Here is a 22,011-nt window from a genome sequence, read left to right on the forward strand (position 1 = left end):
CGTGTATGAAAAAGAGTTTATAAACACAAGAACCCTGAAATAATCTTAGTGACTTTCAACGCTGCCAAACCAATTAGTGTCGTAGGCATGCTCCTCCTGCAGGAACGACAGAAGAATCTGCCATTACCAAGCTTCCTGGTAAGGTCGATTTAGTACGAGGTCTGAGACTGACATTTTCGTCTTCTTTGCCGAGTTTTAACTTAACAGCCTTTCTGTCATCTCTCTGTTCCAAGAAGCGACCACTGCACAACAGCATGCAACCAAGAGCCATGTGTTGCCAAATGTGAGCCATGTTATTCCTCTGTTACGTCCTTCGATCACGTCACTGACAGCTTTAAAAACCTGCTTATAAATACCTAACGTACCTCAATATCAAATGTCCAGATTTGTGGTGATTAAACAAAATTTTCGTATCAGTATGTAACACGACCTACTGGCTTTCAAACCGTGATAATTAAAAAAAAAAGTAGCTTAAAGTTACTTCTTGACTGTGGCTAATAGATAAAGGAAGTCGACTCTGAAAGGAGGATAACTCCCAATGCTATATTCTAATGCCGAAATCAATAGTGATTTCACTGTGGTCAAACTGACTTTTGAATTAAAAAACACCAAATGTATTCTTTTTTAAATTCAAGTATGAGACAGTTATATATATGAAGACAGCAATTGTTCTGGAAAGAACAGGTACTGTGGATGATCGTGCAGCTTTTCCCTGGAATAAATGATGACTAACTGAAACCTTCAGCTGCCGACAGGTGTTGTTGATATACCTCGATGAGGACAGCTGAAAATGTGTGCGCCGGTCGGGTTGTGTACCACTAAGGGCTACGGCGGGGACAAAGCCTCTCCGTCGTTTCTAGGTCCCCAGTTCGATACAACAAATACAATACACACAGTTTACATTAGACTATTTACAACAAATCGTATTTCAAGTTGAGGGTAAATAACCTAGCTTACAAATGTTCCATATGTGCTCCTTTAGTTACAAAGCGCACATCCAACATAAAAAACTATTATTCACTTTGGTTAACATACCTGGAGTAATGGAAGCAATAACCTCTTCAGGAACAAATCGCGGTGAGGTGAACGTGGAGGCCAGTGGGAAAGAGTTCTGTCGACGTTCAGCTGCTCTAGTACAAAACCATGTCAGTGCGGTGTGGGGTAGGGAGGGGGGGGGGGGGGGGAAGGGATGTTGGCAAATAAAGTTTTCAGGTTCACCTTCTAATTGGAGAAAGTGGCATTGTTTCAACATATAAGCTTCAATGAAAAGAAATGGTCTGTACACTTTTACGTTGGGACACAGCGCACAAGACGGTTAATTTTGGGGCACATCTTTCACCTAGCACAAGTTCGTGAGGGTGTTCTGATCCCAACTACGAACATTACGGGTATTTGCCTCCCCACTTAAATGAAAAGTTGCGTCATCAATGAACTCCACGCGATCAAGAAAGTTACCTTCTTGCTGCAAAACTTCACTTACAAAGTTGTAAAATAGTCATCTGGCTTTAAAGCATGTACCAACTGTAACCAGTACGTTTATATGTGCAAATGTGTTTCTAAAGCCTTCCACACTGTCGTCTTTGCCAACTGAAGTTTAAAACCTGCTGATCGGATAGACTTCTTAGGACTACTAAGGTAAGATGCTCTGAGATGGTCAACATGCTTTTTAGTTGCTTCTGGTCGTCCCGCGCTTTCCCATTTACAAACATATCCGATCTTTTGGAACATACTGTATCATCGGCCGATGACACAGTCGGATGAGCGGTGGAATATTTCCTTTATCATTGCTTTTCTCATGCTGCCTTGGTCGCCACAGTTCTACCTTCTCGAGATGGATACGTTGCAGAATGTTGCATACAATACGTTTTGTACGTGATTGTAAGCAGAAATGTTTTCGAAAGATGACTCTGTTGCACTGATCTACAATCAAATTGGATTGCGTGGTAAACAACAGTAGAAATGATGCTACAACGGTCACACACATGAGACAGGAGACAGAAGCGAATATATATATATATATATATATATATATATATATATATATATATATATATATATATAGTGGCAGTTACAAGGAGATGCTGAGTGTGAAGGCTTCACTACAAAGAGAGATTGAGTGAAACGATTTAGAATGTTCTGTGTTAAAAGAGCGCGATTATGTTTGTATGCCAAAATTTTTGATGAGGAAGGCGGAATGAGATTTGGGGCGGTTGCTTCCCACTTTTCTGTCAGAGTGTTTTAAAGAGGAGGCTATTCGCTTTATTTTGTGCTCTGACAGGAGCATTTGTCAGCTGGTAACCTAGATGTTACAATATTTTAAAATTCCGCTGTTTTTCAGCAGCGATTCTATGTGGCATAGAAACGACACGTCCTAGATAATTTTCTGGAGGCATGAGATGCCATATGTACACGGAAGGGTCACCAGATCACGGAATGCCCATAGATCAAGTGCCGGTGATTTGTGGGAGCGGAGATGGCGGTTCGTAGCGTCCCAGATGTATACTACTGGGTTGAGATCAGTCGGATTTGATGACTAAGGCATCAACTTGAGTTAGCTATCATGCTAATAAAACCACTGTAGCACGCTTCTGGCGTAATGTCACGGACAGCTGTCCTAGTGGAAGATGTCATCGCCATGGGGGAAGGCATCAAGCGCGGAGGTGAAACGCAATAATATTCACGTAGGCCACATCTGTCAATGTGCCTTCGATTACTACTAGGTCCCATGGAAGCTCAGGGTGAGTGTCCACAATAACAAAATACTGCCGCCCTCCCCCAACCCCTTCTCCCAACAACCTGCGTCAGTAACGACGTGTGGGTTTCGAGTAGCCATTAGCCTGTATGACGCTGTATGTGGAGACTACCATCGGCCTAATATACAAAACGTTATCATCCCATCATTGAACCACGGTCCGGTTTCGAAGATCCAGCGCCGACGTTAACACGAAAACGTGTAGCCTGATGCTCAACAATGTGCGCTGAACGGTATGCTTCGGAACGCATGTGCCTATGGCAGAATTGTACTCTGTAGTTAGATCTGCCACTAATCGCCACCTATCCCACTTTTACAAGCGGGTTTGCCTCCACGGCCTGTGATGAGGCTAATCGTCCAACACCTTGTCACTTACTCGTGGTTTCGCCGTCCATCAACAATTCTGCATAGATGTTCACGACAGCAGCAAGCCAATATCTAATCAGCCACTTCCTTTCCGAGATGCTCACACTCAGATGTCGCGCCATAACGATCTGCCGTTTGTCAGAGTCGCTACAATGATATCCCATTCGTCTCTGCTCTGCTTCCTTCCTTACTTTGTCGCGTTCTCGCAGTGACATCAGACGACATATAGTCTCATAGTGGGCATGGTAATAACGTTTCGGCTCATCAGTGTTTGTATAGAGCCAACGGCCTTGCCGCAGTGGTAACACCGGTTCCCGTCAGATCACCGAAGTTAAGCGCTGTCGGGCTGGGCTAGCACTTGGATGGGTGACCATCCGGTCTGCCGAGCGCTGTTGGCAAGCGGCGTGCACTCAGCCCTTGTGAGGTATACTGAGGAGCTACTTGACTGAATTAGCGGCTCCGGTCTCGTAAACCGACATGCGGCCGGGAGAGCAGTGTGCTAACCACATGCCCTTCCATACCCGCAACCAGTGACGCCTGTGGGTTGAGGATAACACGGCGGCCGGTCGGTACTTTAGGGTCTTCCAAGGCCTGTTCGGACGGTGTTTAGTTTGGTTTTAGTGTTTGTATAGAAATTAGTTTTATTTTTTAGGAACGTTACCAACATTTTCCTTTTCCTTTTCTTTGTCTTTAAACAGATCATCTGATGACGACGTGGTAATAATTCGAAACCGGTAATCATACCATTTGCGTGGTCTGAGGCTGAAATATATACCAGAACAAATACACTACTGACCATTACAATTGCTATACCAAGAAGAAATGCACATGATAAACGGGTATTCATTGGACAAATATATTATACTAGAACTGTCATGTGACTACATTTTCTTGCAATTTGGGTGCATAGATCCTGAGAAATCAGTACCCAGAAAAACCATCTCTGGCTGTAATAACGGCCTTGATACGCCTGGGCATTGAGTCAGAGCTTGGATGACGTGTACAGGTACAGCTGCCCATGCAGCTTCAACACGATACCACAGCTCATCAAGAGTAGTGACTGGCGGATTGTGACGAGCCAGTTGCACGGCCACCATTGACCAGACGTTTTCAGTTGGTGAGAGATCTGGAGAATGTGCTGGCCAGGGCAGCAGTCGAACACTTTCTGTATCCAGAAGGGCCCGTACAGGACCTGCAACATGCGGTCGTGCATTTTCCCGCTGAAATGTAGGGTTACGCAGGGATCGATTGAAGGGTAGAGCCACGGGTTGTAACACATCTGAAATGTAACGTCCACTGTTCAAAGTGCCGTCAGTGCGAACAACAGGTGACCGAGACGTGTAACCAATGGCACCCCATACCATCACGCCGGGTGATACCCCAGTTTGGCGATGACAAATACACGCTTCCAATGTGCGTTCACCGCGATGACGCCAAACACGGATGCGACCATCATGATGCTGTAAACAGAACCTGGATTCATCCGAAAAAATAACGTTTTGCCATTCGTGCACCCAGGTTCGTCGTCGTGTACACCATCGCGGGTGCTCCTGTATGTGATGCAGCGACAAGTGTAACCGCAGCCATTGTCTCCGAGCTGATAGTCCAGGGTGCTGCAAACGTCGTCGAACTGTTCGTGCAGATGGTTGTTGTCTTGCAAACGTCCTCATCTGTTCACTCAGGGATCGAGACATGGCTGCACGATCCGTTACAGCCATACGGATAAGATGCCTGTCATCTCGACTGCTAGTGATACGAGGCCGTTGGAATCCAGCACGGCGTTCCGTATTACCCTCCTGAACGCACCGATTCCATATTCTGCTAACAGTCATTGGATCTCGACCAACGCGAGCAGCAGTGTCGCGATACGATAAACCACAATCGCGATAGGCTACAATCCGACCTTTATCAAAGTCGTAAATTTGATGATACGTATTTCTCTTCCTTATACGAGGCATCATAACTACGTTTCACCAGGCAGCGCCGGTCAACTGCTGTTTGTGTATGAGAAATGGGTTGGAAACTTTCGTCATGTCAGCACGTTGTAGGTGTCGTCACCGGCGCCAACCTTGTTTGAATGCTCTGAGAAGCTAATCATTTGCATATCACAGCATCTTCTTCCTGTCGGTTAGATTAATTTCGCGTCTGTAGCACTTCATCTTCGTGGTGTAGCAATTTTAATGGCCAGTAGTGTATTAACGGCTGCCTGTGCATGGGACGGAAATTTACTAGACTGGCTACTGCTAGTCTCCGACCAGTGGCACGAGATATACAGCATATTGCGGGGAGTTCATCACCTGTTCTCTGTTGGTAGGCGAAGATTTCATGGGGTTACGATACGTTTGGTACACAGTATGTCAGGGCCGGCCATGGCGTGCCAAACCTCACGCAATCAGCGCGTGCGAGGCACGTGCGGAGCAAGGGCCGGCCTGTCTTTCGGTTTTGTTTGGTCCTTCTCAGAAGAACCCAGAATAGCGCCACATTTCATTTAGCATTGTGGTGCGGCTCTTAGAGGTCGGTACAACTCTCTGAGTTCGGCAGAATCGTGGTGTCAACGCAGTTTATCCTTTCTATTCGTTCGTAATATGAAGGACGTTCGCAGGCCCAGTGGCTGTTTGCACAAAAAGAAGCATTCTAACGATCTGTCGTCACAATCATTTAAAATGATAGGGAGTGACAGAAGAGAAACGACCGTGTAGTAGCATGCAGAATGAATTTAAACTTTCAAATGACAATGATACTGCAAAAAATTACTATCGACAGACAGGATTCATTGTCCCGTACATCAGGCGTGGAGTACTTGAATTTGGTGGTAGAAATAGTAAAATTTCTAAAGTGACGCGTGTTATTCCATTTTCAGCTGCAGCAGTTGTCAATGGAAATGAACGAAACGTATGGAGACTTCATACACTGACAATCCAAAACATTATGACCACTACCCACCAAGACGTTGGGTGCCACCTGGTGGCGTTGCGGGCACATGACACAATAGCCAAAGTATGTTAACGGAGGAAACAAGGACGCAAGGACGTGGGATCTTCCTAGCGAAGTCGTTTTGGGCTGCGAATGGGGAAATCCATTGAAGTAAGCGACTTTGACAAGGGCAGATTATTATTACACAGAGTCCGTGAACGAGTACCTAGAAAATTCGAGAAATTAGAGCCAATACAGAGGCTTACAGACAATCATTCTTCGCACGCACTATTCACGAGTGGAACGGGGTTGGAGGGATCAGATAGTGATACCGAAAGTACCCTCCGCCACACACCATTAGGTGGCTTGTGGAGTATGATGTAGATGAAAACTGCAAAGCTGGTTGAATGTTCACGTATTACTGTCGTGAGCATCTACGGAAAGAGGTAGAAAAATGGTTAAAATCGCTCTGAGCACTACGGGACTTCTGAGACCATCAGTCCCCTATAACTTAGAACTACTTAAACCTAACTAACCTAATGACAGCGCACACATCCATGGCCGAGGCAGGATTCGAACCTGCGACCGTAGCGGTCGTGCGGTTCCAGACTGAAGCGCCTAGAACCGCTCGGCCACACCGGCTAGCAAGAGGTAGAAGAGCAGTGAAACTACCACTAGGCGCTAAATGATTGAACGTTCACTACTTTTCCCAGAACGTGGGTTTCGGAGACTTGTTTGCTCTTTAAAGTGTGCTAGATGGCGAACTGTGGCATCTCTGCCGAAAGAGCATAATGCTGGTGCACATGCAAGCGTTTCGGAACACACCGTTCATCGTACATTGTTGAACATGGAACTTCGCACAAGACCACCCTTAAATATTCATTGTTGACACAACGACTTTGTCAGTTACGACTGCAGTGGGCACGTGACCATCGGGATTCGACCGTCGATCATTAGAAACATGTCGGCTCTTCGGGCGATTACATTTTTGTTAAGCTAGGTCGACACTCGTCTCCATAAACGCCGTTATCGAGGTGAACGGCGGCTCGAAACGTGCAGCGCGCCACGCATGCAGACTGTTGCGAGCAGTATTATGTCGTGGGAGACATTCTCCTCCGCTTGCATGTGGTGGCAGTAGACACCTGCATCCCTTCATGCTTAATGTCTTACCAGACGACGATGTCATCATTCAGCAATATAATTGTCCGTGTCTCGGAGCCAGAACAGTGCTACAATGGCTTGAGGAGCATTGTAGTGATGTTTCGGTTACAAAATTCGCCTGATGTAAATCCGATGGAACCCTTCTGGGTCGGTATCGGGCGCCATCACCGCGTACGCAAATCAGCGGCCCTTTACGAAAATTACATGATTGTGCGTAGACATCAAATGCCACATACCTACATAAAACTATCAACAAATCCGCGATACGCAGAATCAGTCCTGTATTTCCGAAGATGAACAAACAAGCTATTAAGCAGGTGGTTATAATATTTTGGCTCATCTGTGTGTATTACTGCTAAGTATGTTGGCTAAGTCAAGAGACTTACGTGGAACTATTTTTCGGTCTAAATCTCGCTATTGTTGAATTTATAAAGGAAGTAGGGGTGCAGGAACAAAAATTAGAACATCCAGAATAGACTACAGAATTTTCATTTTATTGGACTTGGCCGGCCGCGGTGGCTGTGCGGTTCTAGGTGCTGCAGTCCGGAACCGTGGGACTGTTACGGTCGCAGGTTCGAATCCTGCCTCGGGCATGGATGTGTGTGATGTCCTTAGGTTAGTTAGGTTTAAGTAGTTCTAAGTTCTAGGGGACTGATGACCTAAGATGTTAAGTCCCATAGTGCTCAGAGCCATTTGAACCATTTGTTTCTTGGACTTCAATGCACACTGCCCACAGCACGACACTGCCATGCAACTTCTTTCTGATTTGATGGGGATGCTTTTAAAAAGAAAATCGCGTTGTTGAAGGGACATATACTGACAAAAACAATCCAATTCCCTAAGCTCACTGGCGTAAAAATAAGCGCGAAGTCTGAAGAGTTCATCACGGCCTTGCAAGAATTAGAACGATAGTTTTATGAAGATTTTGAGAACTCTGTCAATCTTACACCTATTTTCGAGCTGTTAGCGAGACCGTTTGCCGTTTCAGTTGAAAGTGCCCCTGTGCATGTGCTGATGTAACTAATTGATCTGCTAGGTAATTCAGTTTTAATTACAAATCTCGTTACATTAAAACTGTCCATGACATCTACATTACTTTTCTCAGTTAGATTTTCCAAGTCTCCATAATGAAGTTGCGAAAGTACTGCAATATGTCAATGGACATATTTATGTGAAAGACCTTTTTTGTATTATGAAATTAAGTATGTGGCAACCTGAGTGTGAAACTTTGAGAGACTGTCTGCGTCAGTCCAAATGCTGACAGTCTGTAACAGATAAAAATTATATTGTGTCTTCAGCGCTCCAAAAATAGTTAATTAATAGTAAAACTTGTTTTGTTTGAGATATATGTTTCTCAGAAATGCGTAATATAAAACCACGTGATATGCAGTACGACTGTATTGACATTTGAATGAGGCGTGTTCGCTGTTTTCCCCTCTTCCCCTCTTCGCACTCAGATGGCGCGTCGTGGCCGTGGGGGAAATGTGGAGCGAGGCTGAGCACTTTGGTGCTCGGACCCAAGCATGGCCCGTGAGCCGATATCTTGGCTACCCTTCAATGTCAGCCAAACATCTTAGCCACTGTCACATCCGAATGCATTATTTACAAGTACAACTAAATGGAAACCGACGATGAGGCCTCTTTCAAACTGTCACGCGCTGGTAACACTGTCTCATACGAGTACACAGCACTCGGCGTCCTTGACTGTGATCACTCAACGTCTGACGGGTTACACGCACAGTATATAACCCACCAGGGCAGGTTACAATAGTAAACACGAACAACACTAATGCACTCTGATAGTCAATCTACCTGTTAAAGATAACTGCAAGTGTAATCATTTCCATACCAGCCGATGGTGTGTAGTTGCATGAAGATACCGTCTTCTGATTGCTCCACTATTATTGTCACGCAGAGTATATAATATGCCAACGGCCTTGCCGCAGTGGTCACACCGGTTCCCGTCAGATAACCGAAGTTAAGCGCTGTCGGGCTGGGCTAGCACTTGGATGGGTGACCATCCGGTCTGCGGAGAGGTGTTGGCAAGCGGGATGCGCTCAGCCCTTGTGAGGTAAACTGAAGAGCTACTTAAATGGGAAGTAGCGGCTCCGGTCTCGTAAACTGACATACGGCCGGGAGAGCGGTGTGTTGACGATATGCCCCTCCATATCCGCATCCAGTGACGCCTGTGTGCTGAGGATGACACGGCGGCCGGTCGGTACCGTTGGGCCTTTATAGCCTGTTCGGATGGAGTTAAGTTTTTTTTAGTGTATATAATATGGCCTGCATACGTGAGCAAGATTTTCAGTAGTGGTTGAAACATCGGAATACTTGCTGCCTCTGGAACAGATCGTCTTCCATAACGAAGGGATACGCATCTTTCTTTTCACACTCAGGGAAAGAACTAAAAACGAAAACGAGGGTCTAATCGGAGAGAAGAGGTCGAATGCCCGCTGTTCCGAGTCAGCGCTGATTTACCGTCTGCAATCCGGCGGGCGAGAGAAATCTACAGGACCTCGCTCGCAAACACGCAAGCGCTGCGAGCAGAGACGCGCCAACAGGCTAACAGCTTCCCGGCTGGAACCCGCCTCGGACGTCTTCACAAGCGGCTGTGACGGATGGCACGGTGTCGCTCGCTAAAACGTTTACACTCGCGGACATGCGCACTCTGGCCGCACGTCCGAGCATTATGACGGGTGGCGGTCAACAAGGCATAAATAACGCGCAACGTTTCCACGCTCCGGTCTCGCGGGAACTGCCCCGGGCAGCGCTATTAATCAAGGGAGCTGGAGGCGCGGGAATTAACTACGGCGGTGAAGATGGCCAGCGCGAAGGAGCTGCCACATGCGTGCGGAACCTTCCTAAAATGTATAGCCGCAGTCTGCAAGCGCGCCAACAGGTGGCAGCCTGGCGAGTTCTCCGGGGCACATTACTTCCCTCCGTACGAACACGCACGCATACATAAATACACATACACACATACACACACACACACACACACACACACACACACACACACACACACACGTACACAACCGCTGCGTTTCTTGTGTTAATTCGCAATATACACTCCTAGCCACTAAAATTGCAACACCGAGAACGATAATAAATAATGTAATTTTACTTATTGTACGATACAAAACAATACATTTGAAAGCCTTCTACTTACGTTTCAAATCTAGACTTTAATAATGAAATGGGAAGGTACTGTTAATAAGAACTCAGAGAGAAGTTGTGATCTAAATGACAATAGATTTATTCATCCTTAACATCACAAGACAACAAAAATGACTAACGAAATGTAACACAAATATTTTTATTTGACACATGCTTTCACCAACATGGGGTCTATGGTGGACGTGGTGATCAGCTAGGGATCGACACACGACACTAACTGGAACACTAATCGCTGTATCTGACTTCATACATGTGAATCCGGGTTATGGCACAAAAACTACTATTCCAATAAAAGAAAAATATGGTTCGAAAGAACAGGGTGCTGCGAAACGTATATTGGAGCCCTGCGCCATAGTAGCGAATACCTTACCCTCCTGCTGGTCAGAGCAGTACACCATGATGCGTTCGGTGACTGAAGTCAGGCCGAGCGGTTCTAGGCGTTTCAGTCCGGAACCGCGTGACTGCTACTGTCGCAGGTTCGCATTCTGCCTCGGGCATGGATGTGTGTGATGTTCTTAGGTTAATTAGGTTTAAGTAGTTCTAAGTTCTAGGGGACTGATGACCTCAGATGTTAAGTCCCATAATGCTCAGAGCCATTTTTTGAATGATGCACGTTCCTGATACTCCACTCAAACCACAGATTTGTTCATCATGGAGTGGTTGCTGACACATAATGTTACGGTTCTCCGTTTCCCAGTACCGCGTGTTCTGTGAATTCACATGAAGACGAAACCATCACTCATGATGTAATGGAAAGCATCTAAAAAACTATCGTTGATGTTATTCAAAAGTCTGGTGCAGTAAACTAGAGGTTCCTGATTGCCATTCTTCTGTAATTGCTGTACAACAGACACGTGACATGGCTTAAAAATTAAGACTTTTCAATATCCGCTGGCAACTACTCCTACTGAGGTGCACCTGTTGCACCTGTTTCGGTATAGACTTCTTTGGGCTCTGATTAATTCTTCGGCGAATGTCTGTAATAACTTCTGGTGCGCGAAATGAATGAATTATTTCTCGTTTTAAGTTTTGCAGAGATCTGTATGTGCACCAGTTTTTATACAGAGTCTGTATTGCTCTTTTTGGTGACAGTGCTCTATCCGGATGCTTGACCCCGAAAATTACGCAACTTTCGTCAATCGAACCTATTCTCACATATGCTTCCACAATTTCAATTCATTTTGCAGACCACATAGAGGAACGTCTAACTTCACTGATGAAATGAAGTGAAATACTGACAAAAGAACGCTAACAATCGATTATTGCATTCAAATGGGAGGAGACCTACTTTTAACTGCGCCACCCTGTATCTTGAGTGCGGGTTGTTACAGCCATCTGTATATGTGTATATTTCTATCCCATGATTTTTGTCACCCCAATCTATAACAACCCGACTAGCCACCACAAAAAGATTGTCGCGTAAACCAGGCTACATACCCACTCATGATCACACACCACAATAGCATGGTAAAGTAGCTTTAACAAATTTAACAAACTAATAATCTACTCGCACTGAATTTAAGACACACCATCTCCTTTTACACACACTCACACAGAAGTTAGGACATATCACACCGTCCCCCTCTTCCATTTACGCACCACACTCTTGTGCAAGCACCCAGGCATGCACGAATGTACATCCGCACACACAAACACACACACACACACACACACACACACACACACACACACACACACACACACAAATAAATAAAACTAAAAAAAAACACAGTCTGACTCACACACTCACTTACTAAAAGAAGTCAGGAGGAATCATCATCCCACGCCCTACCTATTATCTAAAAAAAAAGTGGTGTGTATATGTATGTACGCACACACACACACACACGCACACACACACACACACACACACACACACACACACACATGCCAGTCAAAAAATATAAATTCAAACAGCAGACCTTTCCACAACCACAAAAATAAAAATTACAGATAATCGGAGACCAAAGCAAAAAAAAGTGCACGAGGTGTAGGCGGATTTACACAATATGAAAACGAAAGTATATTCCGTGTCAGTGAAGTGTGGTCTACTAAAATCGAACACCTATGTGTAGTAGAACGTTAGGAATAAAATAGGAAACAAAAAAATCATAACAGTAATATAATAGTGTATAATAGTAATGTGTAGTAAAACGTTAGGAATGAAATAGGAAACAAAAAAAACATGAGTAATAATAGTAATATAATGGTGTATAATAGTAATAATTTAAGACATAACTATTTACGACCTTGTGAAACAGATTTTTAGAAGAAGCCACACAGCTACAGTGATCACGGAAGTTGCTCTCAAATGAAGCGAGAAGTGTATGGTCTAAATAAGACTTCACTACCCTTGCAAAAGACGATATATAGACTACATTACTTGTATAACTACGACAGCAGAAAAGAAGTCTAAAATAATTAAAAGACAACTCACACACGTATTCTGTTTTAAAGTGAGATGATTTGTTTGGAATTAAGAACTTCGCAGCCTTATGCTTAAGTTAAGTACACCGCATGTTTTTATCTTCATTCATGTAGAAGATATAGTCTTGTGAAATAAAATGAATGTTCTTGAAAAACCCTGTACACATACGAGTGTTATTTAAAGCTACGTATTCATTTACATTCTTAATGTTTTATAGAGCTGAAGCGGCATTAACTACCACCACAAATAAAGTGTATAAAGTGAAATGAATGAATTCGAAAAATACGAAGAAACTGTGGAAGTAATTCTTGTATTTGGTCCGACCCTTCGCATCCCTCCAGATATATATAATAAAAACGTGTTACCAGCCCCTTCCGCTCTCATTACGATTACGGACGTAGGCTACATGCCAGAGCCGTAATTCACAAAGCTGCCTCCTGCATTCCGGAGAGCGCCGAGGACCACCGGCTGGCGACGCGTGTGGTCTCTTTGCCCCTGGCGTCCCGTATGTTCGGCATTCCTCGTCCCGTTAATAGCGCGCGTGCAACTTGTCAGTTGGCTGTCTCTGCGCTCGAGCAGTCGTAAAATTCCCAAACGGAATGCTGTTTAAATACCACGTAAATCCGGTGAGGCGCCGCGGCTGTGCGGCTTTACGACAAGTGAACGTCCGGAATACTCATACGCGGTGCGTTTTATTAGCGGCACGCACTGTTCGTTAAACGCTGCGAGCGACGGAGGTCGCCGCTGGTTGCAGCTCTCCTTGCTGTGATTCGTCACCTTCACTCCCGTGTGATGTGGGAACCACGCGTGGTAGGCGGCACCACGGCCTGTTCGTGGCGTATTGTTAGAAGGTGACAGCCGTACGACTGCTCTTTGCGTCCTGCTCTGAGAGGAGACAGCGTGTGAAATGTCGCCGGTCTGCTACCATTGTCTCTACAGCAGTGGTTCCCAACAGGTGGTCAGCGGACCCCCAGAGGTCCGCGAGCTATGCCAGAGGGATCCGCAAGATGCTATTAGAATAAAAAAATATTTAAGTATATTTCGTATGATAACAGATTTTTTGTTTTGACTGCTTCCTGCACGAGCTTTAGGTCAGATTGAACTCATCTCATTAAGAACTGAAAATTAAAACTAACTGTATACTGATGTACTCTGTTGTAATTGTATTTTTTCAAATACGTAATACCTTGTATGAAATTAGAGTTTTCTTATTTTTCACACATGTCTACTAAATGCAATCTGAAGTGTAGTACACTTGAAAGACCAATACTCTGTTTTAATTTTTTCCTGTCAATTTCAGTTACCACTCAATTTTTATTTTTTAAGGAGTTTGTTTACTAAACACCCAGATTTGAAGACAAAGATTTTGAGCAATAATCAAAAATTTAACAATAACAATGATGGCTAAATTGAAAAAGTTTTAACCTCAATATTTTTTCAATAATGAATATATCAATGTTCTTTTTTCTAAGTACCAAACATAGAAAACGTATAAAAAGACTATTAATTTGGCTTTTTTTAGGTACTTGATACTGTGATATGACAAGGTACCAATCATGCTCGATGAGGGGGTCCTCAAGAAAAAAAAAAAAAAAAAAGTGTGTGAAATTTTATGGGACTCAACTGCTAAGGTCATCAGTCCCTAAGCTTACACACTACTTAACCTAAATTATCCTAAGGACAAACACACACACCCATGCCCGAGGGAGGACTCGAACCTCCGCCGGGACCAGCCGCACAGTCCATGATTGCAGCGCCTAAGACCGCTCGGCTAATCCCGCGCGGCGAGAAAATTTTGTTGGGAACCCCTGCTCTACACACACACACACACACACACACACACACACACACACACACACACACACACACGCATTGGCAACACGTAGACGCACACGTATACAGCTGGCCATTAAAACTGGAACAACTTGAAATGGCCAGCAACAAATGTCAAAACGGCATAAAGTGGGTTACGCGACTGAACGTGCAAGTGATCAGCACTTCAGCACAGCCGAACAGGCATACAGAGGGTGGACGAAAATATGGAAACACCACAAACAATGCATTGCCGTGCCTAATACGGTGCAGAAAAAATGTTTGCATTCAAAACAACTTGTAGTGGTCTCGGAGTGGGTAAATAACAGTCCTGCATTGTTTTCAAGGAAATATAAGGAACTTTTCGGCAAAAAAGTGTCAAATTCAGGTAACGATGATGGCCGTGGTCGCAGACAGCCATCATGCAACCTTCTCTCTAAAGTAAACCAAAATGGCTCAATAGTATGAGATCTTGTATCTCTGACGGCCATGGAAGATGCGGCAATTCATCATCATGCTCACAAAACTACACTACTGGTCATTAAAATTGCTACACCAAAAAGAAATGCAGATGATAAACGGGTATTCATTGGACAAATATATTATACTAGAACTGACATGTGATTACATTTTCACGCAATTTGGGTGCATAGATCCTGAGCAATCAGTACCCAGAACAACCACCTCTGGCCGCAATAACGGCCTTGATACGCCTCGGCATTGAGTAGATGACGGGAACCGAGTGATTTGGAATGATGAACCGCGCTGTGGCAATCGAATGGAAAGGTTTGGGTATGGCGAATTTCTGGAGAACATTACCTGCCATGGTGCGTAGTGCCAACAATGGAGTACGGAGGAGGTGGTGTTAAATTATGGAGGAGTTTTTCATGGTTAGGGTGTGATCCCTTATTGCTCTTAAAAAACACTAATTGCGGAAGGGTAATGAACACATTTTACACCATTGTGTGCTCCGTACACTGCAGGAACAGTTGGAAGACAAATTCTATATGTATCTGCATGAGGACGCATCCTATCATCCAGGAGCACTCTTTGAGGCAATGGTTTTGGACTATAAGATTCCTGACTTGGCCTGGCCTACTGTACCGTACTGAAACCAAGGGAACATTGTCTATAAAATTCCTCTCGGTATGTGACTGCATTGTCAACATTTACAATTCCTCCAACGTTTCGGCCACTGTTGCAAATGGCCTTCCTCAGGGTGTTTTGCTGACAAATCTGAGGAAGATGATTTACAGCATTGGCCAAAATGCAGGGGGGATTTTAAATATTGATAATGTAGCCAAATACCCAGAAGAATTTTATTGACTGTTACACTGGAGAGCCAAAGAAACTGGTACACCTTCCTAATATCGTGTAGGGCTCTCGCGAGCACGCAGAACTGCCGCAACGCTATGTGGAATGCACTCGATTAATGTCTGAAATAGTGATGCAGTGAGTTGACAGAATGAATCCTGCAGGGCTGTCCATAAATCCGTCAAGAGTACGAGGGGTGGAGATCTCTGCTAAGCAGCACGTTGCAAGGCATCCCAGATATGCTCAACAATGTTCATGTCTGAGGAGTTTGGTGGCCAGCGGAAGGGTTTAAACTCAGAAGAGTGTTCCTGGAGCCAGTCTAGGAATTCTAGACATGTGGGGTGTCGCACTGTCTTGCTGGAATTGCCCCATTTCGTCGGAAAGCCCAATGGGCATGAATCGACGCAGGTGATCAGACAGGATGCTTACGTACGTGTCACCGACCAGAGTCGAATCTAGACACATCAGGGGTCCCACATTACTCCAACTGCTCGCACCCCACACCGTAGCAGATCCCCACCAGCTTGAACAGGCCACTGCTGAGGTGCAGGGCCCATGGATTCATGGAGTTCACGTCCATACGCTCGATAGAATCTGAAACGAGACTTGTCTGACCAGGCAACCTGTTTCCAGTCATCAACAGTTCAATGTCGATGTTGACGGTCCCAGGCGAGGCGTCAAGCTTTATGTCATGCAGTCATTAAGGGTCCAAGAGTGGACCTTTGGCTCCGAAAGCCCATATCGATGACTTTTCGTTCAATGGTTGGTACGCTGACACTTGTTGATGACCTAGCATTGAAATCTGCAGCAATTTGCGGAAGGCTTGCACTTCAGTTACGCTGAACGAATCTCCTCAGTCGTCATTGGTTCCGTTCTTGCAGAATCTTTTTCAGGTCGCAGTGATGTCGGAGATTTGATGTTTTACAGGATTCCTGATATTCACGGTATTCTCGTGAATTGATCGTACGTGAAAATCCCCACTTCATCGCTACCTCAGTGATGCTGCGTCCCATCGTTCGTGCGCCAACTATAACACCACGTTCAAATTTACTTAAATCCTGACAACCTGCCATTGTAGCAGCAGTAACCGATCTAACAACTGCGCCAGACACTTGTTGTCTTATACACACGTTGCCGACTGCAGCGCCGTATTCTGCCTGTTTACATATCTCTGTATTTGAATACGGATGCCTATACTAGTTTCTTTGGCACTTCAGCGTACAATGGACGTAGGAGGCTATGCTTACATTAACTCCCCCACGAAACATTTTTGGAATCAGAGTGTTGACTTCTCTGCAGACTCCAATCTCCAACTGTACTACCTTTTCCGATTTCGGATCTTGAGGGATTCATGGCTGCCATTCCTCCAAGGACAAAATGGTGATGAGTGAAAGGTGACATACAAATTTGCATGTCTATTTCATTTTTATTCTGCCATAGATTCCATAATTCAGAGAAGGTGAACGACGAGGATTGGTATGAATGCTTTATCAACGGGCATATACCACAGTGACTCATAGTAAACTGCCCTATATAAATATTCTAACCCCTGTAACAGGGAGGAGGACTCAATCGTTCTGAATGTTTTTACCATTGTGAGAAGACATACAGCAGTGGAGTTGAGAACGGGGAAACAGGAAATGTTGCCTAGAGTAACACTGTTTGGGAGACCAGGAGTGTTCCAGGAGTCAGCAAACCATTGTACGCGTTTACGACCTCTGGCTGCGTGTGGGACGCTGAGGGCGTATGTCGGGGCTGTTTCCGCGCGTTTTTGCAGAGCGGCGTTGGAGACAGCCATCGGCCGCTTTCGAAAACACGAAGCTCACAAAGCAATAGGCTAGCGTCATTTTCGTCATTTCGGAAGTCTTAAGAGGTGTAGGATTGGAGTGTTTGAATGTGGCGTCACGGACACAGAGCGAGGGCGCACGTGTCTAAGTCGATCTGACGGGCGTCTGAAGACGACGCGGTGTTTTTGGAGGAACTCTATTCTGGAGGGAAAGCTCGCTATTAGGTTGCAATGTTCTGCAATTTTCAAAAGAAACTGCTCGTCGGAAAATAGAGCGAAGACCAGAGAACAAAAAGTTACATTTTGAGGGGACACGGTCGTTGACAGTAGGCGCATTGCGGGCGGCACTGGTGAGATAGGTCAGTTTGTCCCGCACTTGAAGGGTTCCATACGATTGCCATTCTTAGGATCAGAGTACATTTGTGAGAACATGATTTTCAATAGCTGCCGCCAGCTTCGAGTCACTGTTTGTGCGAGGAATTCGTGAGGCTATGTTGGGAACAGCGGGGTAGCTCTGTTATCCAAAATAACCAGTAATCATTATTTCATACAGATTGAATAATTCATAGTTTCTTTGTTTCTTGTTTTAGATGTCATACTCAATGTTTTATTGAAATAAACTTCACTTTATTCTTCCCCTTGGACCCGGCAGTGATTTCAGTATTGTCAATAGCCTTATAATCAATAACTCTTGAGCGCTGAACTTACCTAAAACTTCGACTATGTTTAATAGAAATTTTCCTAGCGCAGATAACTACCCCTGTTTATAATCTATGTCTAGGGCCTTATACATACGGATACTTTTGATCAGATAATGTGTACCTTGTGACATACTCCAGATGCACACCACTAATCTTGTAATCCAATGCTTTCGGAATCTTTCTCTTTGTTACGAGCAATGAAAGAGAGCTCCGATTCACTACACTAAGTGGCAAACACGTTTCCTGCATTTCTGTACGATCGTCCAAGGAGGATAATTTATTCTACACAACAGAACAGTCAGCGAATAATCTGATGATACTGCTAACGTTGTCTGATAAAGTGTTTTATGTACATTGAGAATTTCGGAGGACGTATTACATTTCCTTGGAGGACGTTCTGTTTCGCTTTCGTTTCTGTTGAAAGGTTCGCCATCTGGTATAATGAACTGGATTCTGTGAATCAAAGACTCATCTAGCCAATTGCATATCCTTGAAGGCACCCCGTACGATCGCATTTTCGTTATCAGTCATTGATGTAGCACAGTGTGTTCTTGAAGCATTGACATTTGAAATCGCTCTATTCAGTAGCAATGGACATGTAGTTTACTAAAGATGTCTTCTTTCAGTCCTGTAGAAAATGTAGCATGTGAGTTAATTTTGAATTTCGCGCTCACTTATTTGTGAATAAGTCATCACCGCATCTACGAGACGGAGCAAAGGGCAGTGCGATGTCAACCGAAAACCTCTAAATACGCCGCAACTAGACTACAGATACGTTTCATGATTATTTTCCCAATCGTAACTGTCTGTTTCCGAATCACGAGCCACTTCTTCCTCGTCCAGTAGATTTTCTGTCGTCGTCACGATTATGAATGAGAGAATATTTGTACTCGTAAATGTCCGTCTTGATCACACAAATTTTATACTTCACTATTATCGGTTTCGGATACTGCCATCTTTATTATTGTTAAAAATAAAAATACAGTGGTGCAACCAATTAAGTTTATATAGCTGTCGTAAAATCTGTAACAGGCTTAATGATACATAAGAAAAATAAAAAATATTACATGTTTAATAGTTATGCATACCAGCCATACATTCCATAAAATTTTCTAATGTAGGTATCAACGTCAAAATGTATACATGTAGGTACATAGTAAGCGATGGTGATGGTCTGGACGCCTCTGGTAGTTATACAAGTGAAGGGCTTATTTCAATAGTGGTACAAGTCCATTTTTGTTCATTCTGAGATACAGAGTCCTAAAGTTAAATGGGCGCTGAAAAATCTGCAGTTGAGATACCAGAAATATATTTCTGGTATCTGCAGTTGAGATACCAGAAATATATTTCTGGTATCTCAACTGCAGATTTGATATATATACTTGAATATTTCTGGTATATCAACTGCAGATTTTTCAGCGCCCATTTAACTTTAGGACTCTGTATCTCAGAATGAACAAAAATGGACTTGTACCACTATTGAAATAAGCCCTTCAAATAACTGATGCCAGCAGAGGGCACTATAGCTATGGCTCCTAGCCTGTCAAAGTAAATAACACACAATTATGTAAAAGCCAAAATAATCAGTTTAAAAATAACGTCACATCTATAAATCGAAATCTTCCTGCATGACAAAACAATTAAACCATAACCGTAAGTGTAAAGTAATTAACAAACATTCACTACTAATTAAAAACTAAGAAACATAAATGGCATTCTTGAGAACCATGATCAACAGGATGCTAAAACTACCACTCACCCCTAACGATGAAGTGGAAGAATTAAATATGATTAGACAAGTAGCCAGGGTAAACAGGTATAGGGACCGTGATGAAATGAACCTTTAAGCATTTAGAATCTGGTGTCTGTAAGATCAACTGCCAAGACTGTTACGAGTTTTATATCGGTCAGACAGGAAAGAATTCAAGACTCGTTTTAGAGAGCATGCATATAGCAAAAATAAGAGTGCTTTCGGTACACAATTGGATAAAGAGAAACACGTGGCAGGAAACATAGAAGATAATACGGAAGTGTTCCACAAGGCATCAAAGGGACAATTACTGAACCTACTCGAAAGAATAGAAATTTATGTAACGGAAAACGGCATTCGGAATTACTGTTGAATGAACAGAATGAGCTTAATCTGAATGCTTATTCTGTTGTATTCAGAAACCTACTAAACTACTAGCCATTAAAATTGCTACACCAAGAAGAAATGCAGATGATAAACGGGTATTCATTGGACAAATATATTATACTAGAACTAACATGTGATTACATTTTCACGCAATTTGGGTGCATAGATCCTGAGAAATCAGTTTAGATTAGATTAGATTAGATTTACTTTCATTCCAATTGATCCGTAGTGAGGAGGTCCTCCAGGATGTGGAACATGTCAGAAAAACAACAATACATGACAAATATTTAAACTAAAACAAATAAGCTAATGTACCATTCCACAGGTCCCAAGTGGAATGATCGTCATTTTTTAATGAACACTAAGAGTCATTTTACAAATACTATTGCACTGAATTTAAAATAAAAAAGTTTTATATTTATTTATAAGGTAAGAAACATGTAATACAACTACTGTAATACTTATTTACAATGAACACATTACTGCACTGAAATGGTGCAGAAGTTAGATTATACTTACACACACACACACACACACACACACACACACACACACACAAATTTTCAGTGAACACATTACTGCACTGAAATTGTGCAGAAGTTATGTTGTACTTATATACAAATCAGTTGGTTTTCCTCAGAAATTCATCAATGGAGTAGAAGGAGTTGGCCACCAATAAATCCTTTAGGCTTCTCTTAAACTGAATTTCATTGGTTGTTAAGCTTTTTATGGCTGCTGGCAAGTTATTGAAAATGTGTGTTCCTGAATAATGCACACCTTTTTGTACAAGACTAAGTGACTTTAAATCCTTGTGAAGATTATTCTTATTTCTAGTATTGATTCCATGAATTGAGCTGTTGGTTTGAAAAAGTGATATATTTTTAATGACAAATTTCATTAAGGAATAAATATATTGGGAAGCTGTAGTTAGTATCCCTAGTTCCCTAAACAGGCTTCTGCAGGATGTTCTTGAGTTCACACCACATATAATTCTTACTGCACGTTTTTGTGCCCGGAAAACTTTAGCTTGGCTTGATGAATTACCCCAGAAAATAATCCCATATGACATTATGGAATGAAAGTAAGCATAGTATGCCAGCTTTTTCATTTTTATATCCCCTATGTCTGACAAAATTCGCATTGCAAACAGAGATTTGTTAAGACGCTTCAGCAGTTCTGTGGTGTGCTCCTCCCAGTTGAATTTATTATCAAGCTGTAATCCCAAGAATTTAACACCGTCCACTTCTTCTATCTTCTTGTCATCATATGTTAGACTTATACTCTTGGGACACCCCTTACAAGTTCTGAACTGCATGTAGTGTGTTTTTTCAAAGTTTAGTGACAAAGAATTGGCTAGGAACCAGTGATTAATGTCTACAAATATTTTATTGGCTGATCTTTCTAAGACTACACTTGATTTGCTATTTATTGCAATGTTTGTATCATCAGCAAACAAAACAAACT

The 22,011-nt window shown here is 43.3% G+C and overlaps 1 protein-coding gene and 1 pseudogene across 1 annotated transcript in view; one reads left to right on the plus strand and one right to left on the minus strand.

The window, feature by feature from the left end:
* The window catches only part of LOC126460578 (epidermal growth factor-like protein 8), a 177,864-nt gene that overhangs the window by 108,044 nt on the left and 47,809 nt on the right, over window positions 1-22,011 (minus strand). The window lies entirely within an intron of this gene.
* On the plus strand, window positions 3,399-3,516 carry LOC126428170 (5S ribosomal RNA; annotated as a pseudogene).

The sequence above is a fragment of the Schistocerca serialis genome, chromosome 1, assembly GCF_023864345.2.
Source record: "Schistocerca serialis cubense isolate TAMUIC-IGC-003099 chromosome 1, iqSchSeri2.2, whole genome shotgun sequence".
In the NCBI taxonomy this organism is placed as follows: domain Eukaryota; kingdom Metazoa; phylum Arthropoda; class Insecta; order Orthoptera; family Acrididae; genus Schistocerca; species Schistocerca serialis.